Genomic DNA, 17,116 nt, shown 5'->3' with positions numbered 1-17,116 from the left:
TATCAGCGTCACATTTTTCGTATGTGAAAAACTGAGCGCACTACAAACAAAAGCATCACTCATATATGGTAGAATTAGCCATAGTGCTATCCCATACATGGTGCTAATAATAGAGATAATGATTGCTGTTATAACCTCCATCGCAAACTGAATTGTCACTTGGCTCTCTTTTATAGCTTTATTGATTCATATCACATTTAAATGCTTTTTAGAAGATTTCCATCGACTTCATCAAAGTTGCTCCTAAATCTATCCTACATCATTATCTATGCATTAGAGGGCGTGCTGTAGGCTAGAGTGGCATATGTTTAGAGGTGGTGGAAACAAATGGGGCTTGAGAGGATAAAATGTACTTTGCCTACTGCATCGAATTGATGGTCTTGTTGGTGGCATGCAAGGACTGCTGAATAAACAGGGAAGCGGGCATTGAGTCAGACAGAAGTAGATGTGCAGTAGCAATGGTAAGATTTTAGAATATGGGGTTGATAGGACTTAGGCAAAGTCGAATACATTTCGACCTATGGGGAAATGGAGAAAGTTTAGGACAAGATGGTGCTTTTCTGAGAAAATAATGCTGGGACATAGCCAGACACAGGTGGAGATATAGTGAAATTGGAGATTTATGGTGCGGATCTAGACTATGTTATGCTTGGCTACCTTAGTCATTTGTATATGTTCTATGTCATGCGAGGGTGGTCGAAGAGTGCTGAAGGAGGACTAGGGAGATGAAAGGAGAGTACAAGAGAGATGAAATATAGAAAAAGTCTTTATAAAATGCCAGGATCTCAGTGTGTTGTGGGTACAGTACAATACCACTTCTGTTTTGTTTGTTAATAAATACGATCGGGGGTCAACGACCCCCTATTCCAAACAAAGGTTATATTGGTTTTTGTCTCAGTCAAGGGAGGAGGGGGCGGTAGGCCGTACCGGACCATATTGTTTAGTTAGTTAAAAACATAACAATCTTTTATCACAATTAAAACATAATACATAATACAGCAGAGTTTGTTGTTGGAAGAAGCTTAAGAGTGTTAGATCCATGTGCGGATGTAGACCAGGCATTGTGCATTGTTTAGGTACGTTATTTGACTTCTGGCCGGTCGTAGCTCTGACCGCAAACTTCATTCTTAACAAAAAATAGAAAATTGAACAAGAAAAGTAATACGTTTGATCTGCGGTTGATTGACTGTCATCAATGTTTGAATAACTCTTTCACTGAACCCAGTGTGGAGCTTTATATTAAAGTGGTTGTGTTTGTTTGATTATCTAGTCTAGGTCATTCTATCCATTAGAATGGCAGGTGCAAGCAGGGATGTTACAGATATGAATGTATCAAAAATGTAAAATCTGTGCAAGTGCGCGAATGTTTAAAAAGGCTAATGCCCGAGTGTTTAAATAAATGTCAGAACAGCATGTGCAAGCTTGTTCGAGTGCGCATGCTTATGGGAGTATTGCCTCGAAGTCCTGTAGTTTTATTGAGTTCAGACATGCGGGCGGGTGGGGACTCCATTAGAGTTTTATCGTTTTTCCAGTTCCCCCTGGTGAGAGGCCGTCGTTGTTGATTCAGACTCTCTTAGTATTCTACCCGCTTCCGCGAAGAATTTGCCGGACTGTGCTAGGACCTTTGGAGTAACGGATGTGTATATGAGTAATAGTGCTTCCTTACATGATCTTATCTCGTTGCATGAAGATAGGCCTCAAATACCTGCATCTCTGTTGTAATAAACTTGTGCAGCAGCATACGACATAGACAACTGATTCAAAGTTCAGAGTGGTATTTACACAGCCTACATTGCTCCTGCCCTGAACTCCAAATGGGTGGTGTTAGCAGCCTAACTGATAGAATGTTATTGAATGCGTACTTTCCAATTGCTGCTCTCAAGTATGGTTGGCAGAGAGAGGCTTCATGGGATGCTGCAAGCTCCTCCGCACCTCTGATGCCTCTTGCCCTGTTCAAGTCCAGATCCCTCGAGGCATTATTGGTTTGTGCCTTTAGTTTGCTTTTTAGTTGTACTTTGCTGATTGGGAGTGCTAACAAGAGAACTGGATCCAAGTTTAATGATGATCAAGCTAGTTCCAGGTACTTCGCCCAGGCGTTTATCTTGTCCAGGAACATTGCCATCCATAAGGGCAACCCACAGGGACTCAGGATCAGCCCAGCTCACCTGAAGATAATAGTTAATTATGTCCTTTTTGCATACTACATCCATGCATGCTAGATTGAATTCCATACATATTAAAGTGCCCCGAGTGCTCCTTTGCATGCCAAATATCTTCTTGTACGACAGTGTGTGTTTTGGGTAGCCAGCCTGCCTTGGCAATCTGTCTGCAGTTAGCGACAGAGCAGGAGAATTAAAGGGAGAGCAGCGGAGGGCATGAGGGAACAAGAGAGGAAAGGAGGTGGAATTCAAGGGTGTGAGTGGTGAATTCGAAAACACTGAGGGTGACAGTGAGTTTGGAAATACGGCACATTGTTTACGAACCACTAACTAGGTCATTGGAGAAGGTGACCCCCCCACTCCACACAGTATCTACAGTTCAACCGCCAGTGTAGCCTTTCTCAAACTGATACATTTATGTGTTATCTCATGGCAGAAAAGGGAGTTGGGGAGAGGGTGGCAGACTTTGAGGTCCTCATATCCTTAGGAGCACGAGCTTCCTTTTGGATAAAGTATTCAGGAAAAGTGGTCCGCAGAGCACTGAAAGCTGTAGTACTCTTGTAGCCTTTTGTGGTTTGACCGGAGTGCCTTGCTTACTGCTCCAGTGAGGGCCGTGTGAGGTGCCCAATGAAGTATGGTGCCCATATTTGGGGCACGCCAGGCATACGCCTGGAATAAAGGATGCAGACCTCTACCTATTAGCCTCAGGATTTCTAAGGCAAGAACAGCACACAGAGTTGTGGGTTCAGCCCCTAATATGTCTAATGCACTGCTGAGACAATATAGGAGAGCATGGCGCTGCAACACAACACAAACATCTTACCAAAGTAAACACATGGAGCACGAGAAGTGATACAGCAATCATAGTTTTTGGTTTTATGTGTTGTGTTTTTTCAGGCTGTGTTCTGTGAAATGCTTTTGTTTCCAAATACACTGACTGCCACCTGTTCTGTTCTGAAGGCCTCCTTTGGACAATTGTATTAATCTCGGCTACAGCAATGGGTCCAGTTTTGAAGGTCTAATGTGTAGCAATATACCCGGTTCTGAAGGTATGCTCTTTGATACACTCTCCATTCTGGGGGGCCCTCTGGAACATTCCGCCTAGTTCTAGAGTTCTAATTTAGACCATTGTTCCCAGCTTGGTGGCCTCCAGTACCGTGTTGCTTCTAATTCGGTGGGACCTCCTCTGTGAAGGTCACTTCTTAAGTGTTTGTTACTAGTATCTGAGTTTGTGTGAGTAGTTGTGTGGCTCTGGGGCGTTATGAACCCTCTCCCTTGCCATCTTCTCTACAAGCTTGAGTGAGGTGGCTGCCACTGAGCAGTTCTGTGTAGCATAAAACATTAAAGGTGTTGTTTACAGCGCCTTTGATGTGAGGGAGGGAAAGAAGGAGAGAAAGAGAGAAGGGAAGAGAAAAGAAGAGATGGAGAGAGGAGGGGAGGGTGGGTGAATGGTTGGGTACAAGAAATGAAGAAAAACGAGAGAAAGAAGGATGAGGGAAGAAAGGGTTGGTGGGAGATGGATAAATGAACTGATGGAAACAGAAATATGAAGAGAAGGAAGGAATGATTGAAAACAATAAAAGAAGGTTGGATAAAAGCATAGAAAGATGAAAAAGATGCAAAGAAAAAGGAAAGAAAAGAGACAGGTGGAAAGAAACACGAAAAAGGCATAAAGAGAAGGGAGGAAAGAAACAACGCAGATAGTGAAAGAGATCTTAAAACCTCTGAGAATTATTTTTATTTTCAAAAATATTTTTTTCTGCCCACTGACGCCCGTAGAACTGCTCATTCCTCTCCCTTCCACATACCCACTCGCCTGCCCCATGATATTTAAAGTTGGGCGAGCAGAGCAGCGGAGACTCTTGGGACGGCGAGTCCCTAAATGACTGAGAGCGGATAGGCCGGGGCCCGCGCCCGCTGTCTGCCACGGTGTGTAAAGGACGGATTCCGTTGCGAGTGAGTGAGCGCGCTTTCTCTGAGCGCCAGCGTGTTCCCTGGCAGCAGGGGGCGGAGGGTGTGTGAGGGAGAGGTGTGCGCGCGCGGGGGCTCTGCCCTCAGATCTGTGGAAGTGTGTCACCGGAGCTGCCACGTGAGGAGTGAATCAGGTGCCACGGGAGGCTGGCCGACCGCCAGGCTGCCGCCTATTCCGCTGCAGGGCTGCGGCTGGCGACACGTGAGGCTGCAGCCCCACGCACGCACGGCTCGGCGCGTGGGTGGGTGGAAGCGAAAGAATCCGACCCGACCTGCAGCCGGGCGGGCGGGCGGGTGGGAGGCTCTGCCGCAGAGGCGCCGATATCTGCAGTGCTGCACGTGGGGTCTGTCGCACTTCCCGTGCGGTGGGCAGTGCTGCCTGTCCGACCTGCGGGTCTGCATGCGGGCTCTGTCCTCTGCCCATGACAAGCGCAGTGCTGTATGTTGACCTGCAGTGCAGACAGTGCTGCACGTGCGATCTGCTGCACTGCCCATGATGTGCGCAGAGCTGTCCGTGAGATCTGTGTAGTATACTGTATCGTACTGTTTATTCCTTTACTGTTCCTTTAACTAAGTGGAATCTTAGTATAGAATGGTAGTATGTCAAAGCCACACACTACAATCTGTTGCGCTGCCCATGATGTGCACAGTCCGACCTGCAGTACTGCATGTCGAATTTACTGTTCTGCCGATCTGCCCATGCTGTGCTCATACACCTGCAATGCTGCATGTGTAACCCTTAATACTGCTTTAATACTCGCAGTGCTACATTTGAACCCGGCAGTGCTGTCCATAGTGCCTGCAGAATTCCATTTGAATTGTCTGTGTAGTAGTGTCCATATCATCGCAGTGCAGCCAGGATACCTGCAGTGCTGTTCATAATAAGTGCATGTCTTCACGTCAGCAGTGCTGTCCTCGATGTCTGAAGTACTGCCAGTAGAACCTGCAGTGCTGCCCGTGATATCTGCAGTGCTGTCCGTACTACATTAAGATGCATGCCAGACCAGCAGTGCTGTGCTTACTGTCTGGAGTGCTGCTCATACAAGCTGCTGCTCATAATAATACCTGTAACGCTGCCTGTGACATTGACAGTGCCAACTCCTGTGAAATCTGCAGTGCTAGTATAAATCTCGTGCAGTGCAGTGTATAGTGTTGCCATGATGTCTATAGTGCTACCGCACATTCTAAATCTGCAGGGGTGCCCGTGATGTCTCAAGTGTTGCCTATATACCACCTGCAGTGCACCCCGTGACTTATACAGTGGTGCCGGGGTACCTCTGCACTCCACGGGCAGTGCTGCTTAGTTGTCTGAAGTGCAGCCTGTCCCATGTGGAGTGGAGCTCTTGCTCTCTGCATTGATGTCCGTGCTATCTGCATTGCCTATGCGTTCTGCAGTGCATTCATGATTCCGTGGTGCTGCTGCACAAACTCTCTGCAGCGCTGGCAGTGAGATCTGCAGTGCTCCCCAGGCAGTAGGTTTGCCACAGATTCGACAATTCCTTCGTTCTTGCCAGTGCTTAAGCCCCACTGCTGGAAGACATATTCCACGTGTGCTGCAGGCACACCCATTCCTGCAGCGTCAGACACACTGATTTCTGCAGTTCTCCTCATGCAGCAGACCATGCCGCAGACACATTCATTCCGGCAGTGTTGTCCATACAGTAGGACACACATAGGCACGCGCTGTTCCTAGGCCGCAGGTTTCTTCACAGCCACAGTGATCTCTGTAGTGTTGCACATGCAGTAGGCCCTGTTACGGGCACACACGATTCCTGCAGTGTTGCGTCTGCAGTTGCCTGTGCTGCAGGGACACTGACGCATGCAGTGGTCTCCAGAAACGATGTCCTGCCGTAGACATGCAGGTTCTTGAAGTGCTGTCCGTGCTCCTTGCTCTTCGATACACTGGCTCCATGCTGCACATCCAGCTTCAGCCACACATATTCCTGTAGTGCTGCAGATGCAGTGGGCCCTGCACATGAGGTGACTTCTGCCAGAGACATTTATCCTCACTGCTGCCAGTGCATTAGGGCATGTGGCAGACCCTCGCATCTTTCTTTGGTGCTGCCCATGCAGATGCCCCTCCCAGGCACACAATGATTTCTGCAATGCCCTTGACGCCATTCTCCGGCTCCCCCATTTGACAGTATTATCCAGCTATTCAAAAGGCAAACCGTAGGTGGTTATGACGCGCTATGAAAATATGACAGTACAATACACTCTAATAAGATGCTCTGTGGAGGAATGCAGAGGATTAAAGAATAAAGGATGTGACGTGTTCCCATTCCCAGAAGTCCATGATTCAGCGTCCAATGAGGAATAACGAGTCTCCTGGACTTGGGTTTCATCTGCTGTCCACCGCATCATCTCTGGGAATTAATAATTCACTCCAGAGTGAATGAAAGTAACTATTGAAACCACCGACTCCTCTCCCAACAGACTTGTGAAGTTTGCAGAAAAGAAAGGTTACATCTTAGAAAATTATGGTCTGAGAATAAAGGAATAATCTTTCAATTGATTGAGTGATTTTAATTGTCGATGGGGAAATTCTGCCACTTTACAAAATATATTTGAGGAGGCTGATCTGAGCAAGCTCTCTTGGGTGATTTTGCTATTCACCAATCACCGGCTAAATTTAAATTGTAGTTTGCAAATTTATTATCCTCCCTGATGATGGAAACTCGAGATCGCCAGAGAGATATCCCAAAGCATACGAATTTACCTCAATGCTAAATGTGCCCTCAAGCTCAGCGTCTCTTGGTTTTCGATGCTGTCATAGTTATGCACGACTTAAGGGGCCCTAGAGGATGCAGACACTTATATTAGCAGACCACATGGATTGCGTGCACAGCCCGGTTTTATGGGAGTCTCCTGGTTTACGTTAACCATGTTTTTACTCTGACCTTAAATGTGGAAAAACCAAATTGTTGGGGAACTCGACTTACACTAAAGTTCAATTATGGGAAGACATTTCTGATGATACCCTTCAAATGTGAAGAAACCATATTTTAGGGTACCTGTGAGTTGGAGGAATTCATGATTTGCTGTACCTTTGATCTTCAGAGTGCTTGTAGTTTTTGGAAGAATTTATGATCTACGCAGAGTTTTAGGGTACTCTAGGATTTGAAAGAATCCATGTGTTAAAAGGCTTAGATTCGCAAAGAACCCATATCTTAATTTACCTCTGAGTTTTCAATAACGTATGTCTTAAAATAGGGGGAACCCATGTCTTGCCCCTTGTGTTTGAGAAGCATGTTTGTTGGTACCTTGGTAATAAAGGAACCAATGTATTTTGGCACTCGTGACAGTGAAAGAACCAATGTCATAAGGTACTCTGGAGATTTAAGTATTTCTTGTCCTGGAGTAGCATTGATTTTGGAGAATCTAAATCTCGTACTGCTCTTAAGAAAAACTCAGGTCATATTGCTGCCTTCACATTTTGGGAATTGAAGTCTTACAGTATGTTTGAGTTGGAAAGAATCCATGTCTTATGTAACCTTGGGATTGTGTAAATCCATGTCTTATAATCGTATCCTTGCGCTTGGAAGAAGCCGAATCTTGTGTCCCCATTCAATCTGTAATCACACCAGTCTTACTATACTGTTGAGTTTTGGGGTCCACATCTCACAGTTAAGAGTGGAAAAAAGCATGTATCCACTGTCCATTTTGCTTGTGTGAATGCTTGTCACGGGATAGCCTTTAGTGTAGAGGAATCCATGGGCTACTGTAGTATCGAGTTTGTGGGGATCATCTCCAATGGCAGTCAGGTATTGCAATGAACCAATGAATTAAGAAAAACATGAAATTCTGGTTTTACCTACGCTTTTAGCTGTGAGCTATGTTTTAAAGTATCCTGGAGTTTAGAAGAAACCATATCTTATCTTATATGCAAGTTTTGGGGAGATCATGCCTATGGTATACTTTAATTCAGAGGAACTCAAAACTTGGGGTACCAACGAGTTATGATATGCCTGGGTTTTATATTTACTTTGCGCTTACAGGAATCTTTTTCTTACTTTTGTGCATCTGAATTTGGAAGAAGCCGTCTCTTACAGTGCCATTGCCTTTGTAATTATGATTTTCTTGTGTTAGCTTTCAATATTGGGGGACTTTTAATCCATTTCTTGGAGTACTTTTGGTATGTAGAATCCATGTGTTGTTTACTTTACCTTGGGAATCCCCCTGTTCATTTTAATTTTGGAATTACCCATGCCTTTTTGTCCCAGTGGGTTTGTTAGAACTCAGTTCCATGTAACCGTGACCTTGTAAGAACTGCCATAGAATACTCCTGCGTTTAGAAGAAAACATGTTTTGCTACAGTACAACTTCGACTACCTTCAGGTTTGAACAAACACATCTTTCAGAAAACGACGGTTCTGAAAACTCTTTTTTTCGAGTTGATTTTGTTGGGGGCTGATTTCTCGTTACTTTGACTTTGGGAAGACCTCTGCTCGCAATGAGCATCTGCTTTTACAGTACAATTGAGAACTTGGGCTACCGATCTCTATGCTTCCCTTTAGATTCTACCACACTGGTTTCAGGCAGCAAACATATTTTGAAAAAGGAAAAGCCTAGGGAAGAGTGAAGAACAATGTGTGCACATGACACAGCTCTGCCAACTCACGTGCAAGGCACAGACACAAAAAGATGGGCTGACCTCACCTACTTCCTGTCCCGTGCAGGGCTGGGCGGGCCTGAGGCATGGGTGTGTGAGGTGATGCAGGCCATAACATGCACGTTACAGAAGCATGTGCCACATAACCAATGTGCCGACGACTAGACTGATGTAGTAGGCTGTCTTTATTATACAAGGCACCTTGTAGCAGGAACTGAGATGAAAACACAGTTTGCATGCGTGGTTATTCCCGAAAAGCCTCCAGTGGCTTTTCATACCAATTCTCACTAGTGCATTTTCGACTCTTCTAGATTCAAATCGTTTCTCTTTGCAATTTCCTAATATTGATGAAGTCACTGCTATATTATCCTCCACATATACAGAGAGAGCAAGAAAGAGGGGGGATGCATGCATGTTTGATAGAATACAGAAATGCGTACTGCTCGTGTTCTTCTGAGGATCTGGAAAACTGTTTTTGACTTTTGAAAGAGGAGTGACTCTTGGAAGAGGAACTGACAAGACTGGAGTCTAAGGTAGAAAGCGCACAAAACTACTGGTACCTCCTCACCAACAGTGGCCCATTCAGTGGAGAAGAGCTTGAAGGGCGTGGCTTGGATTCATGTTAGGGCATCTCTACATCTCATGATTGTGCACTTTTTTGCCTCGTGCTCAGTCAGGGGTTGCTATAACAAGTTACATTTTAATATGTTTTGATTTTCTGAAAAATACAGCACGGAAAGACAAAGAAACCAAGACATTCTCTGAACATGGATCTATAACTGCGGCTCTGATGCCCGGACCCGAAAAGAAGAAGAAGTGGAAATTAGCCACTGAACACCCATCTGAAACACAGCAGGACCAAAGCATAGATGCATATGTCTTCATTCGACTGGCACAGCATGTACCATATTAGAAACTGAGCAGACAGAATGTAAAGCGTGGTTAGACGTATGTATATTGGGCTTGATGCTGGCCTGTCAGATGCTTATAATAACCTGTTACATAAACTGGAGCCAGTGCTCGAAGCACAAGAAACAGGAGGTAAAAAGGCCTTAGTATTGAAGTCAGAGAATCCCCTAGTTCTAGGAACGATATCAGGTCTCTACTCAATGTTTTTCCTTCTCAAGATTAAATCGATTCCTAATGAACAACAAACTCAAGTAGATACACGAAAAGTATAGAAAGAGAAAGACAGCCAAAGGTTTTGGACTGAAGTCCTTGATTATTCTCAGCTGTTGTTTCATCAACAAATACACAATTAAGAAAAGGAGTAACCTAGACTAGACAGATTACCTACAGTCAATAACTTGGCAGAATCCAGGAGACAAGGAATGAAACAGAGGAGGAAATCGCCCCTTGAGAGATTTCCGTGGCCGATGGATCATTTCAGCCCATCAGAAACTGGAACTGCATTAACTAATGTAACACACAATAGGCAATTCTCTGGGCTGGGTGTACAAGTAACAAATCATTTGCAGAGCGAAGCCATGATATACCAAGGCTGGTCAAATAAATACTAAAGTGAAAAAGCATGTTTTAGAAAGATTATCTCACTGAATGATGGTGAATAATCTCTGAGAAGATTCTATTGATTAGAGTTTGGGCTCAGTTCAAGCTTGCGTCAATCACTCAACAATTTGAAAAGGAATAAAATTAGCGATCATTGCGCAGAAGCATCATTTCTGTTGCTACACTAGATGGACATAAATCGTTTGGTTCTTGTCAGTGTGCCTGGTTTCTGATACCTGCTAAACTGTAACATCAGATTACATTCAACAAATAGCTTGGGTAGGTTCAATTGATTTTCCGCAGCCCTATATGATACCAAAAGGCATGATGCAATAGCACTATCTGCTTTCCTTTATTTAATCCATTTAAAAATGAACTATATTTGTGTACAAAGTGAGAGGAAACAATGCATTAAGTGAGAATCAAGGTAGGTAGCAGGATCTTAAAATATTTCTATTTGTTTATGTAGTTCCAATTAACTATTTCTTACAAAGAGCAGTTTCTTTCTGAACTAACTAAAGTATTTGAGATGTTAAGAGATTTAAAGGTAATGAAAACCGTTGCACTGCACCATATCATAATAGATCATGTGCCTATTCGAACTGCAATGCATTTTTAGATAAGCTTAAAAGAAAGTAAAATCTTTGGGCTTCGTTAAATTTCTTCTTATGATGCAAACACATTTTCATGCAGAGGGAAAAAAGGGGAGCTTCATAAACCACCTGTTTTACATTTTGTCTAAAATAAGACACTGCATCCTATGAAATGAAGATTAATGTGTGTTATGGGGCTGTCATACCTTCTAAGAATGCAGAAAAAACTGTGATTCACTAAAGGTAGATTCGATGTGGAACAGTATTGTAAAAAATGCACACAAAAAACAGCGATTGATTTATATTTCGAAACAAAAAACGTAATTCAATCAAGAGAGAGTGAGTTTACCCTGAGAGCACTGATGTGACTGGCGAAGAGAAATCACTCGACAGTAATCAATGCCCGCTCCATGATGGGCTACTATAGTTGTTGTGGCGCTTTCCGTGTTAATAGTATTATAGGTTCTCACGTCAGTCTCCAAGGACACCAATGGTTTATGGAAATAAAAGGACTGGCACTTTCTTATCAGACAGTGGTTCAGCAAAAAACTTCAGTTCTTACTTCGACAGAAATAAGTATGTTACTTTATTTATTACTTAATATGTATTTATGAAAAGCCAGGAAATGATGTAGTGAATAAAGAAAGACAGTATGCAAAAATACAATTATGAATCTATGTAATCAATAACAATAAAAAACAGATTAACATGCTGGAAATACTGGAAGAGAGGGCAACGTGTATGTTTGGCCTGGTTAGGTAGATAGGTATAGAATGCTCATAAGGTGAGAAATGAGACAGAAGATGGACAAGGAGGTATTGAGTAAGACACCTCCAGGATATTTGAAAATACACTCTTTATCTTGTTAAACGAGTTGCTATTGCAAGGCAAACACACGCATCTAAAAATGCAAACCAGTGTGTTCTAAGATGCAGTGTTAATTGACATCTGGAGCGTTTGCTGCAAATACATTTTAGCAAAATCCATGCAAATGTGCCCAGAAGAGCCCACTCAACAATGGTGAGTGGGATACACGGAGGGCGAACATTTGGATGCTGAAACTGACAGTGTTTTAAAAAGTGCGGCCAGGCTTGAACAGAATCCTCAGGCTACGTGAAAAGCAGTGTAGCGAGAGGAAGATCATCATTGTATGGTAACTGCAGTTTATATAGAGATCCATAATCATGGCAAGTAGTCAATAGCATTAGGAGATACATTGGGCCTTATTTATGAAAACTGTTGCATCGCTGCGTGAAAACAGCGATGCAACAGTTTTCCATGCGTCCTCCTTGCAACTTGATGGATGCGTCATATTTACTGTATCTGATAGTTTTCACTGCGCCACTTCTACAGGGCTTTTTGAAGTGGGAACGCCCACCCTGCGTACATTATACCTGATGCAGGCTTTACAAAGTGAGGCATCTGCTCAGATGCGTCACTTTGCAAATACGGGGCAACATGGTGTATTTTGTACGCCGCCTGTGCGTCAAAATAAGTGATGCAACGGCGGCACAAAAGTGTTGCAAGGCCTCATAAATAAGGCCCATAGTGCCCTGTACTGTGGTGGGATGCTTAGTTGGAAGAGTACTGTGTGGAAAGAACTTCGATGGTGTGCTTGAGGGACAAGAGTGGTGCTCTTATCTTGTCTTAGGTCACTGCTCCTAGGTGTGTGATTGCTGGTAGAGGAGTGACAGACAGGATTTAGGCATTTTACATTACTTCCTTATTGTTCCTAAGTGAGCTGGTCTCTAAGGAATCCGCCCACGAGTGACAAAGGAGCAGCTCTCGACATGCTCTGGATACAGGAAGTCATGTGGATGCTTTACGTTCCCACTGACCAATGGATGAGCAGCCTGCAGATATCACTGTGTACAGCCAGCCATGCTACAAGGTCTGAGCCCATCTAATAGCAATGAGGACAAACCCACAGACATGTACAGAAGCAACGCAGCCATAATCATACACTTTACGGGCTACCCAGAAAGCACAGAGGAGTGCCTCTCACAAGTGCACTGCTGAAAAGCGGCCAGAATAAATACCCTATTGAAGACACCAAGGCACAACAGATGAGAGGCCAACAGAGGTGCCCTGGTTACCGGCAGCCACAGTAGATGCTCTTAAGGGCCCACAGAGCGAGGGCAATAAAGATACCCAAGGGCCTACATTGGATACAGGAAGCCATTGTAAAGGATTTAAAGAGACTGTACAAGAGTCTAAAAGAATAAGGTACAGACAAGGAGCCGCAGTGATGCCTATAAAGGCTGCATAGGAGTGACAGAATGGCAATGCACAGGATTGCACTTGTTACAGCTAGCCAGGGCCCTAGTCAGGTATGCAGGCCCATAAACAGTCTGTACAATTGAGACTAACAAATTTGGCAGGTCACTGCACAAGAAGGCTATGACCTAATGTCCAACTCATACAAATGTCGTTCTCCCCTATGGGGGGACGGTGGGGCGTCAACTAGTGATGAAGACAAAGCCCTAGGGCTATCATAGGTGCTACAGTAGTGGTCCTCTAGAGTTCACCCAGATGCAAAGGAGGGAAAAGACAAGGATTATTGCTGGCACATCAATAAATGGTCTCTGGCATCCACGCTGAGGAGGTGGTAGCACAACCAAAGGTTACCACACACACACACCTCAGCAGAGGCTAGGTGAACCATCCAGAAGCGGTGGAGGCGGAATTACTACAAACATCTAAGTAGAGGGTCCATGTACCATCCAGAGGTGCTGCTAGGAGATGGTCAAACCTCCTCACAGACACCATCATCCAGGCAAGAGCCTGAAAAGCGGATTATAAAGACAGCAAAGAACAATAAGGAAGTCCATTTAAGAGTGCAGTCCTTCATAATAATGCAGAGTGGACACAAGCATCCAAAGTGATCTGAATGTGGGAGATGGGATTTGACTTTCCATAACTGATGATATATGACAAACCTTTCGGAAATGCGAGAATAGTGAATGCATAGAGCTGTTTCAAAATCCCTGTGGGGACACTTAAGATAAAACAATGGCTTCTGCCTTTCTAACATCTAAAAATTAGTCTGAACAGATCAGCTACAGATGGTATCTCTCACTCCATCCTTTATGCTAATAAATCCATATTTCTCCATTTTGCGTCATAAATCTGAAACGGTGAGTTGATACGTGTATTGATGGAATGGGGGAGAAAAACAAAATTTGGGTAAGTAATATCAAAATTGATTTAAAAAATAGTGGTTTACTCCTAAGTGATTCTCTTTTTATTTTGTTAAGAGTAATATATGAAATCGAACATCACAATTTGATATTGGCAAAAAGGACCTTGACAAAGTAACCTGTATCACTATGAAATTACTGCCTCTCCTGGACAAAGCAGAATTTATCAGTAGTCATCTTTAAAAAAAGCAAAGGACTTTTTGGCAAATGAAGCTGAGAGAGTTTATAGATACAAATGGCCTAACACCTAGACCTAACAGGCATTGTCAAAGCCAATAGGTCTCGCCTTTGGGACCTACTGGCTTTGCCAATGCCTTTTCGCGATCCTATACAGCATCAGCAGAAGACTCTATGCAACATACCTAAAAAACAAAAAAAAGTATATAAAAGGCACAATAGCACAGCGACGAGAGGTGGCATTGTCATTTTGTAGTCACGTGCATTCGTATGATGTACAAGCACATATGTGTCTGTGAAAAGAAGCAGGAGCTATTTTTTAGATTTACAGATTGAAGATGGATCGGTAGGTAAAAAAAATGTAAACAAAAGTAGTGTGAAGCCCCTTTTTAGGTCTCGGCTAGCGAAGGCTGCGCTTGCGCAGTCTCGCTCGCAAGATTTAACGTTTTCAAGAGTGGGGCTTTAACCCGCCCCTTTTTTTCCCTCTTCTCCATTGGCTGGCCTCTTAAATGCTGTTCAGCCATTGGAGAAGAGCTTGGTCTCTCCAAACAAGCCCCGTCTTTTTCGGATTTGTGGGCGTGTTTTTGCGATTCGTTCGCTTTTTTGAAGCCCCGCCCCTTTCCGCCCCTTTTACACGTGGTGGGCGTGTTTTTTTTTTTAGCCTCGGAAGATTCGAGTATTTGTGCGCGGTCGGAGCGGGATGTGAGTAAAAGCGTTGAGGTAACAATGTTGTTCCTGCTTGCATTACACATGGTTCACGGGCGGCAGAGAAGTAACAGGACTCTGTCTTTTCCTTCTTACTTAGAGAAGGAAAATAGTGTCCGCTTCTGCTCTGCTGCTTCAGCTGCCCCAGCAGTGTTTTGTACAGCACCTTCGACGCACACAGCGCCGGCTTTAGTGCCTGTGGCACCCTGTGCGACAATGCTGAAGTGAGAAGACCCCAGGGCTGCTGCTTCGACCGCGCACTAACAAGATGGAGAGGGGACGGGGGTGGCCGCCTCGCTGCTCACTCGCCCCAACCGCCTACCTAGAAAGCTGCATCCTCTCTACACCCCCAAGGCCTGCCTTCGTTGCCCAAATTCGAAAGAAAAGAGATTATAAAAGGATGTAGGAAGGAGTGAGAGCGGATCGAGAACGCTGGAATGATTGAGAGGACGAGAAACCTCGGATTGCGGGAGTCGCTCGCCCGTTGCTCATGCACTCTTTCGAGGCCCATATTTCCTGGCCCAGACAGGTTGTCGACGCTTCAGTTCTTTAACATTACTTTATAAACACATTCTATCGATTTTTCCATCCTTCTTCCGTCTCCCTCCGCCCCCGCCCTCTTCCCCAGTGCTCGTCCTCCTCGGCTCGGTCTCGTGCGCATCGCCTCCGCCCACTCCTGGTAACAGGGTAGAATCCGCTCAGCCTCACGGTCCGTGTTGAGCTGCTTTACGCCGTTTTTGTATAGCGCCTAGTTTCCAAATTGCTTTGTCTCTTGGCGTTGGTTCAGGGTGTAATAGAGTGCAGCCCTTGGGATGGAGTACTGTAGAATGCTTCTTCGCTCTTTCCCACGCTCCTCTGCTCAGTTTTGGTATTGGTGGTGAATGTGTCCTTGTTCACTTCTAGCGCTTTTATACAATTTGCAAGGCGCAAAGCATAGAATTCTTTCCTCAGTCCTAAAACTGCTCCTTTACACACTTCCTGGAAGGGTGTAGGACTGCTGAGAATGTTCGCCACTTACTTCTGGGAAATGTGAAGGATGTTCTGCTGTTCATGTCCGCTGAGATGTGATTCTCCTCTTACTCATGTGAATGACCCCCACCCCCTCACTACAAGGAATGATGTCTCTATATAGATCTCAAAATGGTGAAAAATCCTGGAGCACTTTTAAGAATACACCTCTGGTCACTCCTGGGAATTAGGCGGCGAGCCAACAAATTAACATGGGGGGCAGAGCTAGGGGCCTGGCTCTGCTTTAAGCTAGTGCAGGAGCCAAGCCTTAGAATATTTGACATGTAGATCATGTTGGAATATGATATGGCGTCTTCAATGTTAACAAATGTACTTCTTTAACCAGTGGAAGCGTTTCACTTCAGATTATATCTCTGTAAACCTGTAAGGTAGCCCACGCGCCTGCCTCCAACCCTACCTGCTCTGCGACAGCCCCTTCAAGACTTACCTATCCCCCGCCAAGCGACTACCTGCTGCCGCCCTGCTCTGCGCGCGCGCCGGGCACGAGGCAGGAGGGAGGAGGGGCGGCCTCGCGCGGGCAGGAAGGGGTTAGCGGCCTGGCACAGTGTGCTCACGGCTGCCCTACATTCCCAGTTCTTGCTGAGCTCGGCTTCTCTGGTGTCAGAAGTGGAGCAGTGTGATGGATTGTGGGCCGGGGACGGCAGCACGTCCGTGCACGGGGGCCCAGGGGAGGGGAGAGGCAGGGAGGATGCTGGGGTAACGGCGTGAAGCCCCAGTCCTGGCGGAATCTGGGCCACCTGCTCCGTGTGACAGGGCGGGGGGAGGAAGTGGATGCCAGGTGAAGCGGGCAGTGGCGGAACTGACGCAGCCATTACAGACTGGTTCAGAGACTGTAAGGTGGCATTCCTTCACGAGCAGCACGCGCTGCCTCTGTTTAAGGCAGAAAGCATCCCAGTGGAGTTGCAGGCTCTCTAGCCGGGAAGAGCGGTGCCTGCACACTGTTTATCCGTTCAGTGCCTCTTCATACACGTTTGGCTGCTGCAGCTCCCAGAGGTCTGGTAAATATCTTCGCCTGCCGGTTTACCAAAGAGTGTGAATCTTAACTCATTGCCAGTGAGAGGTTCGCATTTGCATTGGAAAGACTACCACCGCCCTCCCACAACCCTTGATTGCCTACAAGAAGGCAGAATGTCAGGAAGGAAGGTCTATTTTGCATTTCAC

The 17,116-nt window shown here is 45.2% G+C and overlaps 1 protein-coding gene across 2 annotated transcripts in view; it reads left to right on the top strand.

The window, feature by feature from the left end:
- LOC146856496 (nuclear receptor subfamily 1 group D member 2-like) overlaps window positions 1-17,116 on the top strand; it is a 50,923-nt gene that overhangs the window by 9,176 nt on the left and 24,631 nt on the right. The window contains exon 1 of one of the 2 annotated variants that reach the window (XM_085654663.1): window positions 16,569-16,953. The exons of the other annotated variant lie outside the window; for it this stretch is intronic. The gene's annotated coding sequence lies outside the window, so the exon portion shown is untranslated. Of the gene's footprint in view, window positions 1-16,568; window positions 16,954-17,116 lie in introns of those variants that run through there. 2 annotated transcript variants of the gene reach the window in all.

The sequence above is a fragment of the Triturus cristatus genome, chromosome 4_1, assembly GCF_964204655.1.
Source record: "Triturus cristatus chromosome 4_1, aTriCri1.1, whole genome shotgun sequence".
Lineage (NCBI taxonomy): Eukaryota > Metazoa > Chordata > Amphibia > Caudata > Salamandridae > Triturus > Triturus cristatus.
This window is presented reverse-complemented; position numbering and strand designations above follow the sequence as displayed.